Source organism: Armigeres subalbatus, chromosome 2 (assembly GCF_024139115.2).
Source record: "Armigeres subalbatus isolate Guangzhou_Male chromosome 2, GZ_Asu_2, whole genome shotgun sequence".
Taxonomy (NCBI): Eukaryota; Metazoa; Arthropoda; class Insecta; order Diptera; family Culicidae; genus Armigeres; species Armigeres subalbatus.
This window is the reverse complement of record NC_085140.1, coordinates 877,760-894,610: the sequence shown is the minus strand read 5'-3', so window position 1 is coordinate 894,610 and position 16,851 is coordinate 877,760. Positions and strand designations below refer to the sequence as shown.

General features: G+C 43.6%; 1 long non-coding RNA gene and 1 pseudogene across 1 annotated transcript; one reads left to right on the top strand and one right to left on the bottom strand.

The window, feature by feature from the left end:
- Positions 1 to 348: 348 nt before the first annotated feature.
- LOC134217385 (uncharacterized) lies at positions 349 to 14,959 on the top strand. Its single transcript, XR_009981018.1, has 4 exons — positions 349 to 379; positions 540 to 714; positions 770 to 902; positions 14,740 to 14,959. It is a non-coding gene; the product is annotated as an uncharacterized LOC134217385 (long non-coding RNA).
- Positions 956 to 3,915, bottom strand: LOC134214487 (puff-specific protein Bx42-like; annotated as a pseudogene).
- Positions 14,960 to 16,851: the final 1,892 nt, after the last annotated feature.

The following is a 16,851-nucleotide window of genomic DNA, read 5'->3' as shown; positions in this document are numbered from 1 at the left end:
TAATAGTACACAGCAAAAAATAATGTAATGTGCATCGATGTAATTTAGGTGATGTACCAGAATTTCTATGTAATGCCGGAATAATAATACACATTATCATTCATATTGATGTAATTTCACATCGCCCGGAAATTACACAAAAACAGATTCATTAATTTTCCTCACGTCGCATTTGTGTAATATTCAATATTTAAAATGTTGAATATCACACAGAAAATGATGCAACCAATATGATCCAAAAGAGTTGTGTAATATTACACAAATTGGATATAATATTATATCCATTTATAATATAATTTTCTCGCAACACTGCGGACTTGACGTCAACGACGTGATGGTGTTTAGTTTCCATCGCATGCATGCGGCGGCGAAGCCTCGGGTCGGGAGCAAACATTTTCTTTATATGCAAAAATATAAATGCCTACTTACATTTTGTTCATCACAAATGGCAAAACATTTGTGATGAACAAAATGTAAGTAGGCATTTATTATGATTATAAATAGTTGTTTGTAGTTTTTATTTCTATTTGTTATTTCAGAATATGGCCGCAGTGGACTTCAATTTGTTTGCAGTTGACCCGGTCCATTCACAGTCTACGAAGGTGCCGCAAATCATCTTTATTCCTGATCGCTGTGCTAGATGCCTTCTCATTCCCAACAGATCGCTATCAGGACCCATTTTACCAGATTACAGCTTAACTATAGTACCTATAGGTATGTTTTTATTTATTACAAAAGAATTTAATTTTCATTCCTTATTTGTATTCAGATTCAACTAAAATCTGTACATCATGTACATCACGGCAAGGTTAGAATGACGGAATTGTGCCGGTTGGAAGGAATTACTCTGGAACACTTGTGACACTCCGGACGAGACAACTCAGTGGCTAATTACTAATCACGTAAGTATGTACTATTCTCTCGATTCTCTCTATCCGGAACGGAAGATAGATCTTCAAATGATTTTCATAACATATTCGATTTCAAATGGAATTCCAAACAGAATCACTCGGGGGTTGTGACCGGAAGCTGAGAGTTTTTTTTAACTTGCATGGGAGTATAGTTGTCGTTATTCGACGCTTACCCGTCTTACCTTTGGATGTATTAAACAGCCGTTGATCGAACGGTGCCTCTCCGGCGAGCGACGTCTTGGATGCAAATCCCAAGGTGTTGTGTTCGGAGATGTCACGCTCCCCTTCCCGGTGTAGTTTTGGGCGCTTATCCGGAGCCGCGCGAGCCAATTTCCTATTGCGAGCGCGCTCCCGATCCGATGGCGTACGGCTCGAATTTCGTCACGTTTACGTAGATCTTCCGGAATCAAATTCAAATCGGCACCCCTTCCAGCAGCGGCTTCACCAGGATGGCGAATCCCCGCACGTTCCTCACGGGCATGCTGAGCCATTTGCCGCAACATATCTTCTATATTTTCCTTCACCTATCGGACCAGTTTCTTCTCCAACTGGGCACGGCCTTCGACAGCTTCTCGAGCCTTCCGGTCAGCAATGTACAGCGCTTCGGCTATTTTCGGAAATTTCTCGTTTATATGGACCTGCTGCAGTCTACGGCCATCAGCAACCAGGCATTTGTGGAGCGGAATTGTGTAACCCTTGGCCTTCTTCCAGTTGGAAATGCACGGAGGAACATTACATTCCCGTTGTCCCTTCACTGTTACTTTTCTCCTCGCTTTTCTCGTTGGAGAATGCAAAACCGGAGCCGGAGGAGAACGTGGCACCCGTGGGATCTTTTTATTGATTCGGAATCGTTGCAGTACCATCGGATCTACTTGTGCCTCAACCATACGAATAACTATTTGTCAAGCGCCTGAATTGGAAGCATCTCCCTGTTGAGATGGTGCGTATTGAATATATTTGCTTTTTCGCGGCTCTTACGGGCATGGCCGGCACAATCTTCTGATTCGTCAGCTTCTTTAGTGCCTTACTGGTATTTTCCGTAATTTCATCGATCGCTTCCTGGTCGGGAATTCGCAACTCTTCTGCGTCCTCCGCCAGAACCTCCGCCGGCAGCAGTTGTTTATATTCGAGTACACAATTTTGTCCTCGGAATGGCCCGCGTGCCTGGCAATGTTAGAATGACTTCAAAATTCGGAATTGGCCCCTGATCCAACAGACAATATATCGGGATCAATGTGTCGGTTGAAAGAAATTATAATTATAGGTATTGTCACTCCGAACGAGACAACTTATAAGAATGACATAATTGTAATCAGTGACTAATTACTAATTACGTAAGTATGTACTATTCTCTCTCTATATCTGGCTCGGAATATAGATTTTCAAATGATTCAAATATTCGATTCCAAAAATAATTCTTAAAGAATTCCAAACAGAATCGCTCGGGGATTGTGACCGGGAGCTCAGAGTTTTTTTGAACTTGTATGGAACCCGTTTGCCTTTTCTGAGATTCGGAATTGATTTTTATTATCTTTATTTTAGATACGTGGAAACGGTATCTTAAAAAAGGAAAGAAGGAACAGCAATCCAAACGAATTCATTAGGGAACTCCGAGGAATCCTTTGCGGTTTCTAAACGGAATTATTTGGGGAGTGCAAATGGAATCGTTTGGGAATTCCAAAAGGTTTTTTTGGGGACTATGAACGAAATTCTTCGGAGATTCCGCAGTGGCGTCTCATAACATGGCTGTCTACCTGTTAAACGACACAGATATAGAAAACTTCGATGTCTTGTCGGTTCAAATAGAAAATACATTTATCGGAGTGGATAAGCAAATCAAATCTACTTATAAAATGCATTTACATGCGAATATTCCGTAATTATGGTTTGAGGTTAATGAATTGCTATTAAGATTCCAATAGAATTTCTTTGGGTATTCCTTTGGTAATTGCATAGTAATTACATACATACTTTCGGGATTCTGCAGGAAATACTTCTGGGATTTCGCAGGAAAATTCTCCAGAAATTCTGCAAATAATGTCTTGGGATTTCGCAGGGAATCTTTCATGAATTCTAAAGGGATTTTTATGGTATTCCGTAGAAAACCCTTTAAGGTAATTTGTAGAGAAACCTTGGGGGGATTTCCTAGGGAATCCATAGGCAGATTGTGTAGTACACTTTTAAGGGGATTTCATGTGGAATTACGTAGGAGTGATTCCGTATGGAAAATTTAGGGGAATTCTGTAAAGAATCTATAGAAGGATTCCGTAGGGATAGAGGAATTCCGTATGGAAACCTTAAAGGGATTTCACGGGATTTTTTTTATTTCACAGGGAACCGTTCTGGGATTCTGCAGAAAAATGTTCTTAAATACCGCCGAGAATATTTTTAATATTCCTTAGAGAATCCACCCAGGTTTCCGAAAGGAAGTCTCTCTTAATGGAAAGCCTCTCCCGGAATCCCCACTGGGACATTGCTGACTCGCAGCTTAGTGTTCATTTAGCGCTCCTATATAGTTATTAACTGAGAGAATTCTAAGCCAAGGTACCATTTCTGCATTCGTATATCATGAGGCTAATACCAACAATCAATATAAAACTGGCGATTTTTTGTGGTTCCAGTTTCGCACGCTATGAATAATCCTCAGTACCCAGAAATGTCATCTCAGTATCCATTACGTAATTTATTAACGGCACCTTGAATCGTATAATCACAGACAAACAGACGTAACAGCTAGAACAATTTGTTTCAAAATCCATCGCCCAGTTATTTGTCCACCACCTAACGTGCATGTTGTACGAAACAAAGTTTAGTACGACAATGTCAACAGAATGCGCTAGTGTGAGATGTCAAATACAAAGGTATACGATGCGCGCGCCCCTGGATTTAAAACTCGCAAGCAGTTGAATTTAAAACGACCGTTGAGCTCATGGTCGATGGGAATTTTCTCAGTGTTACGTCTGTTTGTCTGTGGTATAATTTAGTACCGGTTCCATAGCAACATTTTCGTAAGTTGATTTTTCACCAAACAAAAACAACTTTCAAAAATGAAAGCAGGATGGTTTTTCTGATGGTTGCAATTTCATCCATTTAAATTGTATTTAATTACTGATATATTTTTAGCAGGACAATTGCTTTCGGAAAGCCGGGAAAAGCTCAAACTCAACCAATCTCAGTATTGGGCTCCGTTTTAAGTTTCAGAGTCGAGAACAAGATATATGGAAACCTAGGAATTCAACGGTTTGCTTACAAGTTTTTAACTTTAAAATTATTATTTTTTAAACTTTAAAACTTTACCACTTCTAACTATTCTAGTCCATGGAATTTATGAAGACTGTGTCAAGATTGAACCAGAACTCTAGAATGTTGAGTGCTGTGGCAGGTTTGAACAGAAAATGCATGGGTTAACTGCCAAAACGCGCCGCTGCGTTCATCATTCTGGGGGCCCCTTCACATTCGAACCTGAGATATTCGAACCGGCTTGTTTGAGTATTCTCGTAAAGTGTCTTTAGAATAACCACGACATAAGTGAATTGAAAAAACGGAAAGAGTCTGAGGGCAACAGGCTAATTTATTGCTGTATCCGTATACCGCCGGAAAAAAAACATGTGAAACCGTGAAAATTTGCCGTTATTCGTATAGCGAACCTGGATATTTCCCTCAAAATTGTCCGTAACTCAGGCACAACAAAAAATCACCTCATGAGCTTAGAAATAATTGTCTTTTGGGTTTTCTCTGGTACACAACGCTGATTAGTTCATCTTGAACAATAAAAATAATAGGACCAATTAAATCGCATACAGAAAATTAGTGACACTAGAGGGCCTCCAATTTATTGTCACTACAGTTCAGTAAATACGCTTTTCTTTCGGATTTCTACCAGATCCCGTGTTCGGTTCAGAGAGTTTGCGTTTGTATCGCGAAGTGTCTTCAAATGCACTTTCTTTTTGGATGATTTATCAAAATTATTTTATAAACTTTTCTAATAGATTCTTCTGTATCTGTATGAATTTGAACGAAGTATTTTTGCCTATCTAGAGAGATACTTGAGAGAAATACTTGAAGAGCCCGAAAAACCCATTGGTAGAAATAGCTAAAATTCTTGTGAAAGAGAACCTTGCCAATTTGCAAATATGTATGTATTCGTATGTATGTATGAGTATTCGCCCGTCTACTTAATCATTTCTTAGATCCGTTTCTAGACGAGACAATTTCCAAAATTACCAACGTAAGCGTTACTTCCCTTAGACGGACATTTGATAGGATTTTCCTTTATATGAGGTTCAACTGTTACATATATATCTCTAACAAGGTCCAAAAAATGCTTTTTAGTTTTCCTCTATGTGGAGCCAAAGTTGATAACGGGATTTCGCCAATGAGTAAAATCTATACTCGCAACAATCTAAGCATGGTTGTCACAACCTGAAACCTTTTTTGCCGTAACATGGACATTGCAAGGACCCTACGGTTCAGAATGGGCCATAATTTGCCATCTCTAGTCTATTAAATTCCTTTCAACTCCAAATTCAATCTGAAAAAAGAAAAAGAAATTAGTAGATGTAAAATAAAACTATTAAATTATGAAAACTGGCGACATCAACAAGAACTCCACTGAAAAATAATAAACATGATGTTGCGCATGGCGACGATCAATTATTAGATCAAATTCAAATCCAAATCGAAGGACTGCTTCGTTTTACTGGGTACCACTCGGTAGCAGCTGGGTACCGAAAACTTAGTACACTGGAACCATAAAATGAGTACTAATTTGCTCTGACCCCAACATCTTGATTATTATATCTATGCTAATACGATGATACTTTTATGCCCAGGGGAATCGCGACAATATCCAATCCGAAAAATGCCTAAGCTAAAGAGGGCCCCATTCCAGAAGAAAACGTTTCAAAATTCCTAAGGGAATCGTCCCAAGATTCCTAAAATTTCCCCGAGATCCCTGCGGGAAACAACCTGATAGTTCTACCGTAGAACTTCTACGGGAATCTTCATAAGATTCCTTCACGAATTTTCCCAGAATTTCTACGCGAATTTCTTATAGGAATCTCCACGAGATCACTACGGCATTCTCCCAGACAATCTAAAGGAATTTCCCCGCGATTTTTACGAGAATCTTCCCACAATTGCTACAGTTTTCTGTTCGAGATTCGTACGGAAATCTTCCTGACATATCTAAGGGAATCTCTTCGAGATTCCTACGGGATTCTCGCCGGATTCCTTCGAGAATCTCCCCGAGATTCCTTCGGGAATTTCCCAAGATTCCTTTACGAAACTCCCCAAGACTTGTTCAGGAATCCTCCCGAGATCCCTTCGGGAATCTCCTCGAGATTCCTTCGGGAATCTTCCCGAGAATTTTCTCGCGAATCTTATCGAGAATTCTTTGGGAATCTTGCCGAGAGTTCTTTGGGAATCTTGCCGAGATTCCTTCGGGAATCTTCTCCGAGATTCGTTCGAGAATCTCCCCGAGATTCGTTCGAGAATCTCCCCGAGATTCCTTCGAGAATCTCCCCGAGATTCCTTCGAGAATCTCCCCGAGATTCCTTCGGGAATCTCCCCGAGATTCCTCCGGGAATCTCTTCGAGATTCCTTTAAGAATCTCCCCGAGATTCCTAAGGGAAATTCCACGAGATTCCTTCGGGAATCTCCCCGAGATTCCTTCGGGAATCTCCCCGAGATTCCTTCGGGAATCTCCCCGAGATTCCTTCGGGAATCTCCCCGAGATTCCTTCGGGAATCTCCCCGAGATTCCTCCGGGAATCTCCCCGAGATTCCTCCGGGAATCTCCCCGAGATTCCTCCGGGAATCTCCCCGAGATTCCTCGAGAGGATCTCTTCCAAAATTGAGATCTCGAATCTTTCGAGAATCTCCCAGATTCCTCAGGAATCTCCTCGAGATTCCTCCGGGAATCTCCCCGAGATTCCTCCGGGAATCTCCCCGAGATTCCTCCGGGAATCTCCCCGAGATTCCTCCGGGAATCTCCCCGAGATTCCTCCGGGAATCTCCCCGAGATTCCTCCGGGAATCTCCCCGAGATTCCTCCGGGAATCTCCCCGAGATTCCTCCGGGAATCTCCCCGAGATTCCTCCGGGAATCTCCCCGAGATACCTCCGAATCTCCCTGAGATTCCTCCGAATCTCCCTGAGATTCCTCCGGAATCTCCCGAGATTCCTCCGGGAATCTCCCGAGATTCCTTCGGGAATCTTCCTCAGATTCCTTCGGAAATCTTTCCCCAGATTCCTCCGGGAATCTCCCCGAGATTCCTCCGGGAATCTCCCCGAGATTCCTCCGGGAATCTCCCCGAGATTCCTCCGGGAATCTCCCCGAGATTCCTCCGGGAATCTCCCCGAGATTCCTCCGGGAATCTCCCCGAGATTCCTCCGGGAATCTCCCCGAGATTCCTCCGGGAATCTCCCCGAGATTCCTCCGGGAATCTCCCCGAGATTCCTCCGGGAATCTCCCCGAGATTCCTCCGGGAATCTCCCCGAGATTCCTCCGGGAATCTCCCCGAGATTCCTCCGGGAATCTCCCCGAGATTCCTCCGGGAATCTCCCCGAGATTCCTCCGGGAATCTCCCCGAGATTCCTCCGGGAATCTCCCCGAGATTCCTCCGGGAATCTCCCGAGATTCCTCCGGAATCTCCCGAGATTCCTCCGGGAATCTCCCGAGATTCCTCAGATCTCCCGAGATTCCTCCGGAATCTCCCGAGATTCCTCAGGAATCTGAGATTCCTCAGGAATCTCGAGATTCCTTCAGGGAATCTCCCGAGATTCCTCCGAGAATCTCCCCGAGATTCCTCCGAGAATCTCCAAAATTCCTTCGGGAATCTCTGAAATTCCTGAGAATCTTTCCCAGATTCTTTCGAGAATCTCCTCAAATTCCTCCGGGAATCTCCTCAGATTCCTTCAGGAATCTCCCGAGATTCCTTCGGGATCCTCTCGAAATTATTACTGAAGTCTCCCGAGATTCCTACGGAATCTCCCCAAGAATCCTACGGGAATCTCCCCGAGAATCTTACGGGAATCTCCCCGAGAATCCTACGGCAATCTTCCCGAGAGTCCTTCGGGAATTTCCCTGAGAGTCCTACGAGAATCTCCCCGAGATTCCTTCGGGAATCTCCCCGAGATTCCTTTTGGAATCTCCCCGAAATTCCTGTGGGAATCTCCCCGAGATTTCTTTGAGGATCTCTTCGAGATTCATTTGAGGATCTCCCCGAGATTCCTTTGGGAATCTCCCTGAGTTCCCTAGGGAATCTCCCCGAGTTTCCTTAGGTAATCTCCCCGAGATTCCTTTGGGAATCTCCCCAAGATTCCATTTAGATTGTTACAGGAATTTTTCCAATATACCGACGGGAATCCCATCGAAATTACTACGGGAATCTCCCCGAGGTAGGGTCCCTGAGATTCCCAAAGGAATCTCGGGGAGATCCTCAAATGAATCTCGAAGAGATCCTCAAAGAAATCTCGGGGAGATTCCCACAGGAATTTCGGGGAGATTCCAAAAGGAATCTCGGGGAGATTCCCGAAGGAATCTCGGGGAGATTCTCGTAGGACTCTCAGGGAAATTCCCGAAGGACTCTCGGGAAGATTGCCGTAGGATTCTCGGGGAGATTCCCGTAAGATTCTCGGGGAGATTCCCGTAGGATTCTTGGGGAGATTCCCGTAGGAATCCCGGGGAGACTTCGGTAAGAATTTCGAGAGGATCCCGAAGGAATCTGGGGAAAGATTCCCGAAGGAATCTGAGGAAGATTCCCGAAGGAATTTGAAGAAGATTCTCGAAAGAATCTGGGAAAGATTCTCAAAGGAATTTCGGCAAGATTCCCGAAGGAATTTTGGGAAGAGATCCCTCCTCCTCCTCGGGAAGATTCTCGGAGGAATCTTGGGGAGATTCCCGAAGGAATCTCGGGGAGATTCCCGGAGGAATTTCGGGGAGATTCCCGGAGGAATCTCGGGGAGATTCCCGGAGGAATCTCGGGAGATTCCTGAGGAATCTCGGGAGATTCCTGAGGAATCTCGGGAGATTCGGAGGAATCTCGGGAGATTCCTGGAGGAATCTCGGGAGATTCCTGAGAATCTCGGGAGATTGGGAGGAATCTCGGGAGATTCCTGGAGGAATCTCGGAGATTCCTGAGGAATCGGGAGATTCCTGGAGGAATCTCGGGAGATTCCTGGAGGAATCTCGGAGATTCCCGGAGGAATCTCGGGAGATTCGGAGGAATCGGGAGATTCCTGGAGGAATCTCGGGAGATTCCTGGAGGAATCTCGGGAGATTCCTGAGGAATCTCGGGAGATTCCCGGAGGAATCTCGGGAGATTCCTGGAGGAATCTGGGAGATTCTGGAGGAATCTCGGGAGATTGGGAGGAATCTCGGGAGATTCCCGGAGGAATCTCGGGAGATTCCTGAGGAATCTCGGGAGATTCCCGGAGGAATCTCGGGAGATTCCTGAGGAATCTCGGGAGATTCCTCGAATCTCGGGAGATTCCCGAGGAATCTCGGGAGATTCCTGAGGAATCTCGGGAGATTCCTGGAGGAATCTCGGGAGATTCCTGGAGGAATCTCGGGAGATTCCTGGAGGAATCTCGAAGATTCCTGAGGAATCTCGAAGATTCCTGAGGAATCTCGGGAAGATTCCCGGAGGAATCTCGGGAAGATTCCCGGAGGAATCTCGGGAAGATTCCCGGAGGAATCTCGGGAAGATTCCCGGAGGAATCTCGGGAAGATTCCCGGAGGAATCTCGGGAAGATTCCCGGAGGAATCTCGGGGAGATTCCCGGAGGAATCTCGGGGAGATTCTCCGAGAATCTTCCCGAGGAGGAGGAGGGATCTCTTCCCAAAATTCCTTCGGGAATCTTGCCGAAATTCCTTTGAGAATCTTTCCCAGATTCTTTCGAGAATCTTCTTCAGATTCCTTCGGGAATCTGCCTCAGATTCCTTCGGGAATCTGCCTCAGATTCCTTCGGGATCCTCTCGAAATTCTTACCGAAGTCTCCCAGGATTCCTACGGAATCTCCCAAGAATCCTACGGAATCTCCCGAGAATCTTACGGGAATCTCCCCGAGAATCCTACGGCAATCTTCCCGAGAGTCCTTCGGGAATTTCCCTGAGAGTCCTACGAGAATCTCCCCGAGATTCCTTCGGGAATCTCCCCGAGATTCCTTTTGGAATCTCCCCGAAATTCCTGTGGGAATCTCCCCGAGATTTCTTTGAGGATCTCTTCGAGATTCATTTGAGGATCTCCCCGAGATTCCTTTGGGAATCTCCCTGAGTTCCCTTGGGAATCTCCCCGAGTTTCCTTAGGTAATCTCCCCGAGATTCCTTTGGGAATCTCCCCAAGATTCCATTTAGATTGTTACAGGAATTTTTCCAATATACCGACGGGAATCCCATCGAAATTACTACGGGAATCTCCCCGAGGTAGGGTCCCTGAGATTCTTTCAGGAATCTTCCCAAAATACCGACGCGAATCCTTCAGAAATTACTACGGGAATCTCCTCGCAAATCCTACGGTAGCCTATCCGAGATTCCTTTTCCGAAGGAATCACTAGGAGATTCCCCATGGAGATTCCTTCGGGAGTCTCCCCGAGATTCCTTCGGGAGTCTCCCCGAGCTTCCTTCGGGAGTCTCCCCGAGCTTCCTTCGGAGTCTCCTGAGCTTCCTTCGGGAGTCTCCCAAGATTCCCTCGAGAGTCTCCTGAGTTCCTTCGGGAATCTCCCCGAGGTTCCTTCGGGAATCTCCCCGAGATTCTTTCGGGAATCTCCCCGAGGTTCCTTCGGGAATCTCCCCGAGGTTCCTTCGGGAATCTCCCCGAGGTTCCTTCGGGAATCTCCCCGAGGTTCCTTCGGGAATCTCCCCGAGGTTCCTTCGGGAATCTCCCCGAGGTTCCTTCGGGAATCTCCCCGAGGTTCCTTCGGGAATTTCCCCGAGATTCCTCCGGGAATTTCCCCGAGATTCCTCCGGGAATCTCCCCGAGGAGGAGGAGGAATCTCTTCCCAAAATTTCTTCGGGAATCTTTCCTCAGATTCCTTCGGGATCCTCTCGAAATTCTTACCGAAGTCTCCCCGAGAATCCTACGGGAATCTTCCCGAGAATCCTACGGGAATCTTCCCGAGAGTCCTTCGGAATTTCCTGAAATTCCTACGGATTCTTCCTGAGATTCCTAGGATTCCGAATATAATCCTTCTGGAATTCCGAGGAGAACTTCTGAAATTTCGACGGGAATCCTACTAGGATTCTGAGAGAAATCCTTCTGGAATCTCGGGGAAGTCATTCTGGGATCCCGGGGGATTCCATCTGGGGTTCCGAAAAGAATCCACCTGAGATTCCTAAGATAATTCTTCTGTTATTCTAAAGGGAATCCTTTCGAGATTCCGCAGGGAATTCTTTTGGAATCATGCAGATCCTGTTACGATTCCGCGAAAAATCCATTCGTTCCTTTGGAATCCTTTTGGTATTCCGAATGGAAACCTTTTGGTATTCCGATTGCAATCCTTTTTCGATTCCGAATATAAAAACCTTTTGAAATTCCGACTAGAATATATCGGGGATTCCGAGTGAAATTCTTCTGGGATCTCGGGGGAGTTCTTCTGGGATCCCGATGGGGATCCTTCTCGAATCCAGGGGGAAATTCTGCTGGAATTACGTAGGGAATACTGCTGCGATTCTGCAGGAAATCCTACTTCATTCTGGGAAATCAAAGAATCATTCTGGGATTCCGCCGGAAATTCTTCTGGGAATTTCAAAAGAATCTTTTTTGTGTTTCGAATAAAATACTTTTGGGATTCCGAATATAATCCTTCTGGAATTCCGAGGGAAATCCTGCTGGAATTTCGACGGGAATACTTTTGGACTACTAGGACTCGAGGAAAATCCTTCTACGATCCCGGGGAAAGTCCTTCAGCTAAAAATCATTCTTGGATTCCACAGGAAACCTTTGTAGGAAAATGAATGGAATCTTTCTGACATTCGAAAAGGAATCCTTCTGAGATTCCGAAAGGAATCATTCAGGAATTCCGTGCAGAATCTTTCTGGAATTTCAAGGAGAATCATTCCGACATAGCGACGGAAATCCTTCTCGAATCTTTGGATTCAGAGGATAATCCCTCTAGGATTCTAAGCTGAGGGAATCATTTTGGGATTCCGAGGGGAGTTCTCCTAAGAGATTCCCGTAAGAATCTTGACTCATATAACATTTTCGGAATGATTCTGGGAGGGAAGGCTATGAGGAATCTCGTGAAGGCTCCCGTAATAATTTTGGGAAAGGCTTAAGTAAAATCTCGAGTAGGAGTTTCCCGTAGAAATCTTATGGAGATTCCTGAAAGAATTTCGAAATGATTCTGTGGGAGATTCTCTTAGGAATCTCTGGGAGTTTCCCGAAGAAATCTCGGAGAGATTCCGGAAGGAATTTTAGGGAGATTCTCAAATGAATCTCTGGGAATTTTATGAAGGAATCTTGAACAGAGATTCCTACGGGCATATCCTAAGATGCCTACGGTAGCCTGCTCGAGATTCTTTCAGGAATCTTACTAAGATGCCGACGTAAATCCCTCCGAAATTACTACGGGATTCTTATACGAATCTTCCCAAAATATCGACATGAATCCTCCAGAATCACCCTGAAATTCCTTCGGGAATCTCCGAGATTTTTTCGAGAATCTCCCAGAAAATCATTCCGAAATTTATAGGAATCTACCTGAGATCCCTTCGAGAATCTTATGAGATTATTACAGGAATCTTCTCAATATACCGACAGGAATCCCTCAGAAATTACTACAGAAATATCTCTGTTGTGTCAGGCTTATGAACGCACCCCGAGAATGAGGAGAAATAAAGAGTAATCGTCAGCTGATATACTCTATCGAATAAACGATGATCGCAGTTGATTTGCGACATCCAACTTAACAACATGTGTTTCTATTTTGTCTCTTTGCCCCGTTCGTAATTATGTCCACCATCGTTCTTTTATCAGATATAACAGTGGCGACGAGGATGGGATATTTTTATCAAAGTTATTTCTGTTTTGAAGCGTGCATTTTTAGTGAAAGTAAATGACAAGAAAGTAACGTTGACATGTAAACGACAATTTGTGTGATTTTTAGCTTCGTTTAACGGGTTTTGTTTTTTCTCCCCGAGATTCCATTGGGATTGTTACAGGAATCTTCCCAATATACCGACGGTAATCCCATCGAAATTACTACGGGAATCTCCCCGAGGTAGGGTCCCTGAGATTCTTTCAGGAATCTTCCCAAAATACTGACGCGAATCCTTCAGAAATTACTACGGGAATCTCCTCGCAAATCCTACGGTAGCCTATCCGGGATTCCTTTTCCGAAGGATTCTCTAGGAGATTCCACATGGAATCTCTAGGAAATCCCCCAAGGAATCTCGAGAAGATTTCCGGAGGAATGAGTCCCGTAAGAATCTCGGAGAGACTTTCTGGAGGATTGTCTAAGGAATTTCTAGGAGATTCTTCAAAGAATTTCCCTAAGGAATCTGGTGGAAAATTCTTAAAGAATTACGTGGAGCATCCCTTAGGAATCTTTGAGATATTTCTGTAGTACTTTTCGAGGGATTCCTGTCGGTATATTGAGAAGATTCCTGTAACAATCTCGGAAGATTCTCGAAGGGATCTCGGGTAGATTCCCTATAAATTTCGGAATGATTTTCTGGGAGATTCTCGAAAAATCTCGGAGATTCCTGAAGGAATTTCAGGATGATTCTGGAGTATTCATGTCGGTCTTTTGGGAAGATTCGTATAAGAATCCCGTAGTAATTTCGGAGAGATTAACGTCGGCATCTTAGTAAGATTCCTTAAAGAATCTCGAGCAGGCTACGGTAGGCATCTTGGGGATATGCCCGTAGGAATCTCTGTTCAAGATTCCTTCATAAAATTCCCTGAGATTCATTTGAGAATCTCCCCAAAATTCCTTCCAGAATCTCTCCGAGATTTCTTCGGGAAAGTCCCTATATGAGTCTTCTCAAGATTCTTACGGGAATCTCTTAGTAGAACTCCCCTCGGAATCCCAAAATGATTCCCCTCATCTTAGAATCCTAGAGGGATTATCCTCTGAATCCAAAGATTCCAGAAGGATTTCCGTCGCTATTTCAAAATGATTCTCCTTGCAATTCCAGAAAGATTCTGCACGGAATTCCTGAATGATTCCTTTCGGAATCTCAGAAGGATTCCTTTTCGAATGTCAGAAAGATTCCATTCATTTTCCTACAAAGGTTTCCAAAGGAAGAATGACTTCCCCTAAATTCCAGAAGGATTTCTCTCAGAATCCTAGTAGGATTCCCGTCGAAATTTCAGAAGTTCTCCTCGGAATTCCAGAGATTATATTCGGAATCCTAGAGAAATGCCCGGCGGAATCCCAGAATTTTCTTCGGACTCCCATAAAGATTCCTTTCGGACTCCCATAAGGATTCCCTTCGGAATCCCATAAGGATTCCTTTCGGAATCCCATAAGGATTCTATGCAGAACCCCAGTTGGTTTCCCTGTGGCATTCCAGTAGGTTTCTTCGCGGAATCCATGAAAGATTCTCTGCAAAACCCTGTGATATTCCAGATAATTATTTGTGAACTCGCAGAACTGTTCGCTTTGGAATATCAAAAGGGTTTTTCTCGGAATTCCAGAAGGGTTCCCTGTAAAAATCCAAAAGAATTATTGTCAAAATCTCTAGAATATTTCCTCATGAACTCTAGAAAACCCTTGTGAGATATTTTTTATGCATAAGGGGTTATAAATTATGCTTCAATGTGATGTATAGAAAAACCCAACTTCGCTCATCCATCATCCTTACTGAACTTGTTTTTTGCTTTCAGCATTTGATTCGTTTGAAGTCCGAAAGTTCATGTTCACGATGACGTGCTGCCCCTGGATGCCACCTAAGAGCTACGGATGGACCGATCAGGACAAAGAATTAAACTTAAGGCTTCCAGACGAACAATGCCACCGATAAAAAAACGATCTGTGCACATAATTTATTTTTCTTGCTCAAATTCTATATGCAGTATAGATAATATAAATATGAACACAATTAAATATCGTTATGCAAATTCGATTAAAAAAACGGAAATACCACGAAAAATAAAACATCATAATAAATAAATTCAGCACTATGAATTTTGGACTGTTTTACATCACATTAATTTACATCGTAACGATTACATCATTTTATTATTTACATCGAAAGAAATTACGTCGCTTCTGTTTATTACACAGCAAGCTCTCGAGTACATCGTGCAATGTAATATTCAACAACCGATGGATTCAACGGGTTGCAGCGATTTCGATGTAATATTCAACAACTTTTTTTGCTGTGTAGTGATAAGCTTATTTTTTCCTAAGGGTCTGTTCACAAATTACGTAACGCTTTTGGGGGGAGGGGGGAGGTCCAAATTGCGTTATACTTTGTTACATTGAAAGGTGGGGGAGGGGGAGGGTACTACAAAATGTTACGCATAACGCGAATAAAAAAATATTTTAATGTCTTTTTTTAAATCACTGATTGAAGTAATTGCTCTTAATCGTTATCGAACATTAGTCATTATCGAAATCAAGCATGCTGATATAGCGGGACTGGTATGCGAAAAAATACCAAGCGAATATTTTATTTCTCGACACCACAGTTCCGCTAAACTATGTAAATGATTATGATCGCAAATTCTATTTTCGTTCCTACTAGCTGCATTCCTAAAATCCTTGATTTTTGATCATGTGCCGTCCCTAACAGTGTTTAAAAAATACCAAAACCCAAATACTTCAGCGAAGAAAAAAAAATCTGCCTTTAACATTTTCATAGTTACGCGTTACATGGGGGAGGGAGGGGGTACCAAAAATGTTACTTTTTGTTACGAGGGGGAGGGAGGGGGTCAAAAACTCGGATTTTTGCGTTACGTAATTTGTGAACAGATCCTAAGCTAATCAAGTAACAGGAACCAAAAGGCCTATCTGCAGGTCGATAAATTCATTCTCGGCCCTTAGTCAGACAAATAGTAGATAGGCGGGCCCTGAATCTACGTTAGCGATAAAATTAATTAACGGATTTTAATTTGGTTAATTGCTACTGTCGTTCACGTTATTGGCGCGACCCCCAGGTTGGGCGCGAAGGGGGGTTTCATCAAAACCCCACCTTTCTTATCTACAGTGATGAACTCTTCATATGTTGAAAAATCACTTTAATAAAGATACAAAAAAAAAAAAAAAAAAGCAAAGTTTCTCTCATCCAGAAGCTGTCAACATTTTAGGCGCCACCGCCCACCATAAACATGAACAACAGATCCTCCTCATCACTCTGGTTTCAATTCCAATTCTAATTCCATTTCTTTCTCACTCTAACGCAAGCGATTTCGGTGCCATCTAGGAGTGCCTGGTTTGTTTTGTGCTGAGATGTTCCTTAATGAACAGCTGCTATCATCTTTGACTGTATTTTCATTATTGTAATTCTTTTGAATATTTACCTTCCCTTCCATTAGCCACAGGTAGTGTGCGACGCTTCGCTGTACATCGAAGATGGATAGGAAGCAGGCGCCAGTTGGTTGTAGTTGCTCTTGGGTGGATTGAGAAATATTGTTATGGATGTATTGTATATACCTATTGTTGAATAAAGAAAACTGCAGCTGCTGGCTAGAGAGGGAACTCTAACCCTCTTTGTGAGAGGGTGCCCTTCCTATGGCCAACAAGTTATGGGCCCAGGAACGATTCTCGTTCTCCATCTTAGGCTGTGAACCATTCCAGCGAATCGTTTAACTTTTAGTTAAAATTTGACAGTTCGATGGTTATTTTCCCATCGTGGTTAAAATTTTACTCCGAAGCCGACCCATTTGAGTTTTGACAGATTGATAGTTATTCGGAACGAAATGGATTTGGCGCCAATTTTCTCACGAACAAAGTTTAACTATCGAACTGTCAAATCTAACCATGCTCCGGAGCAG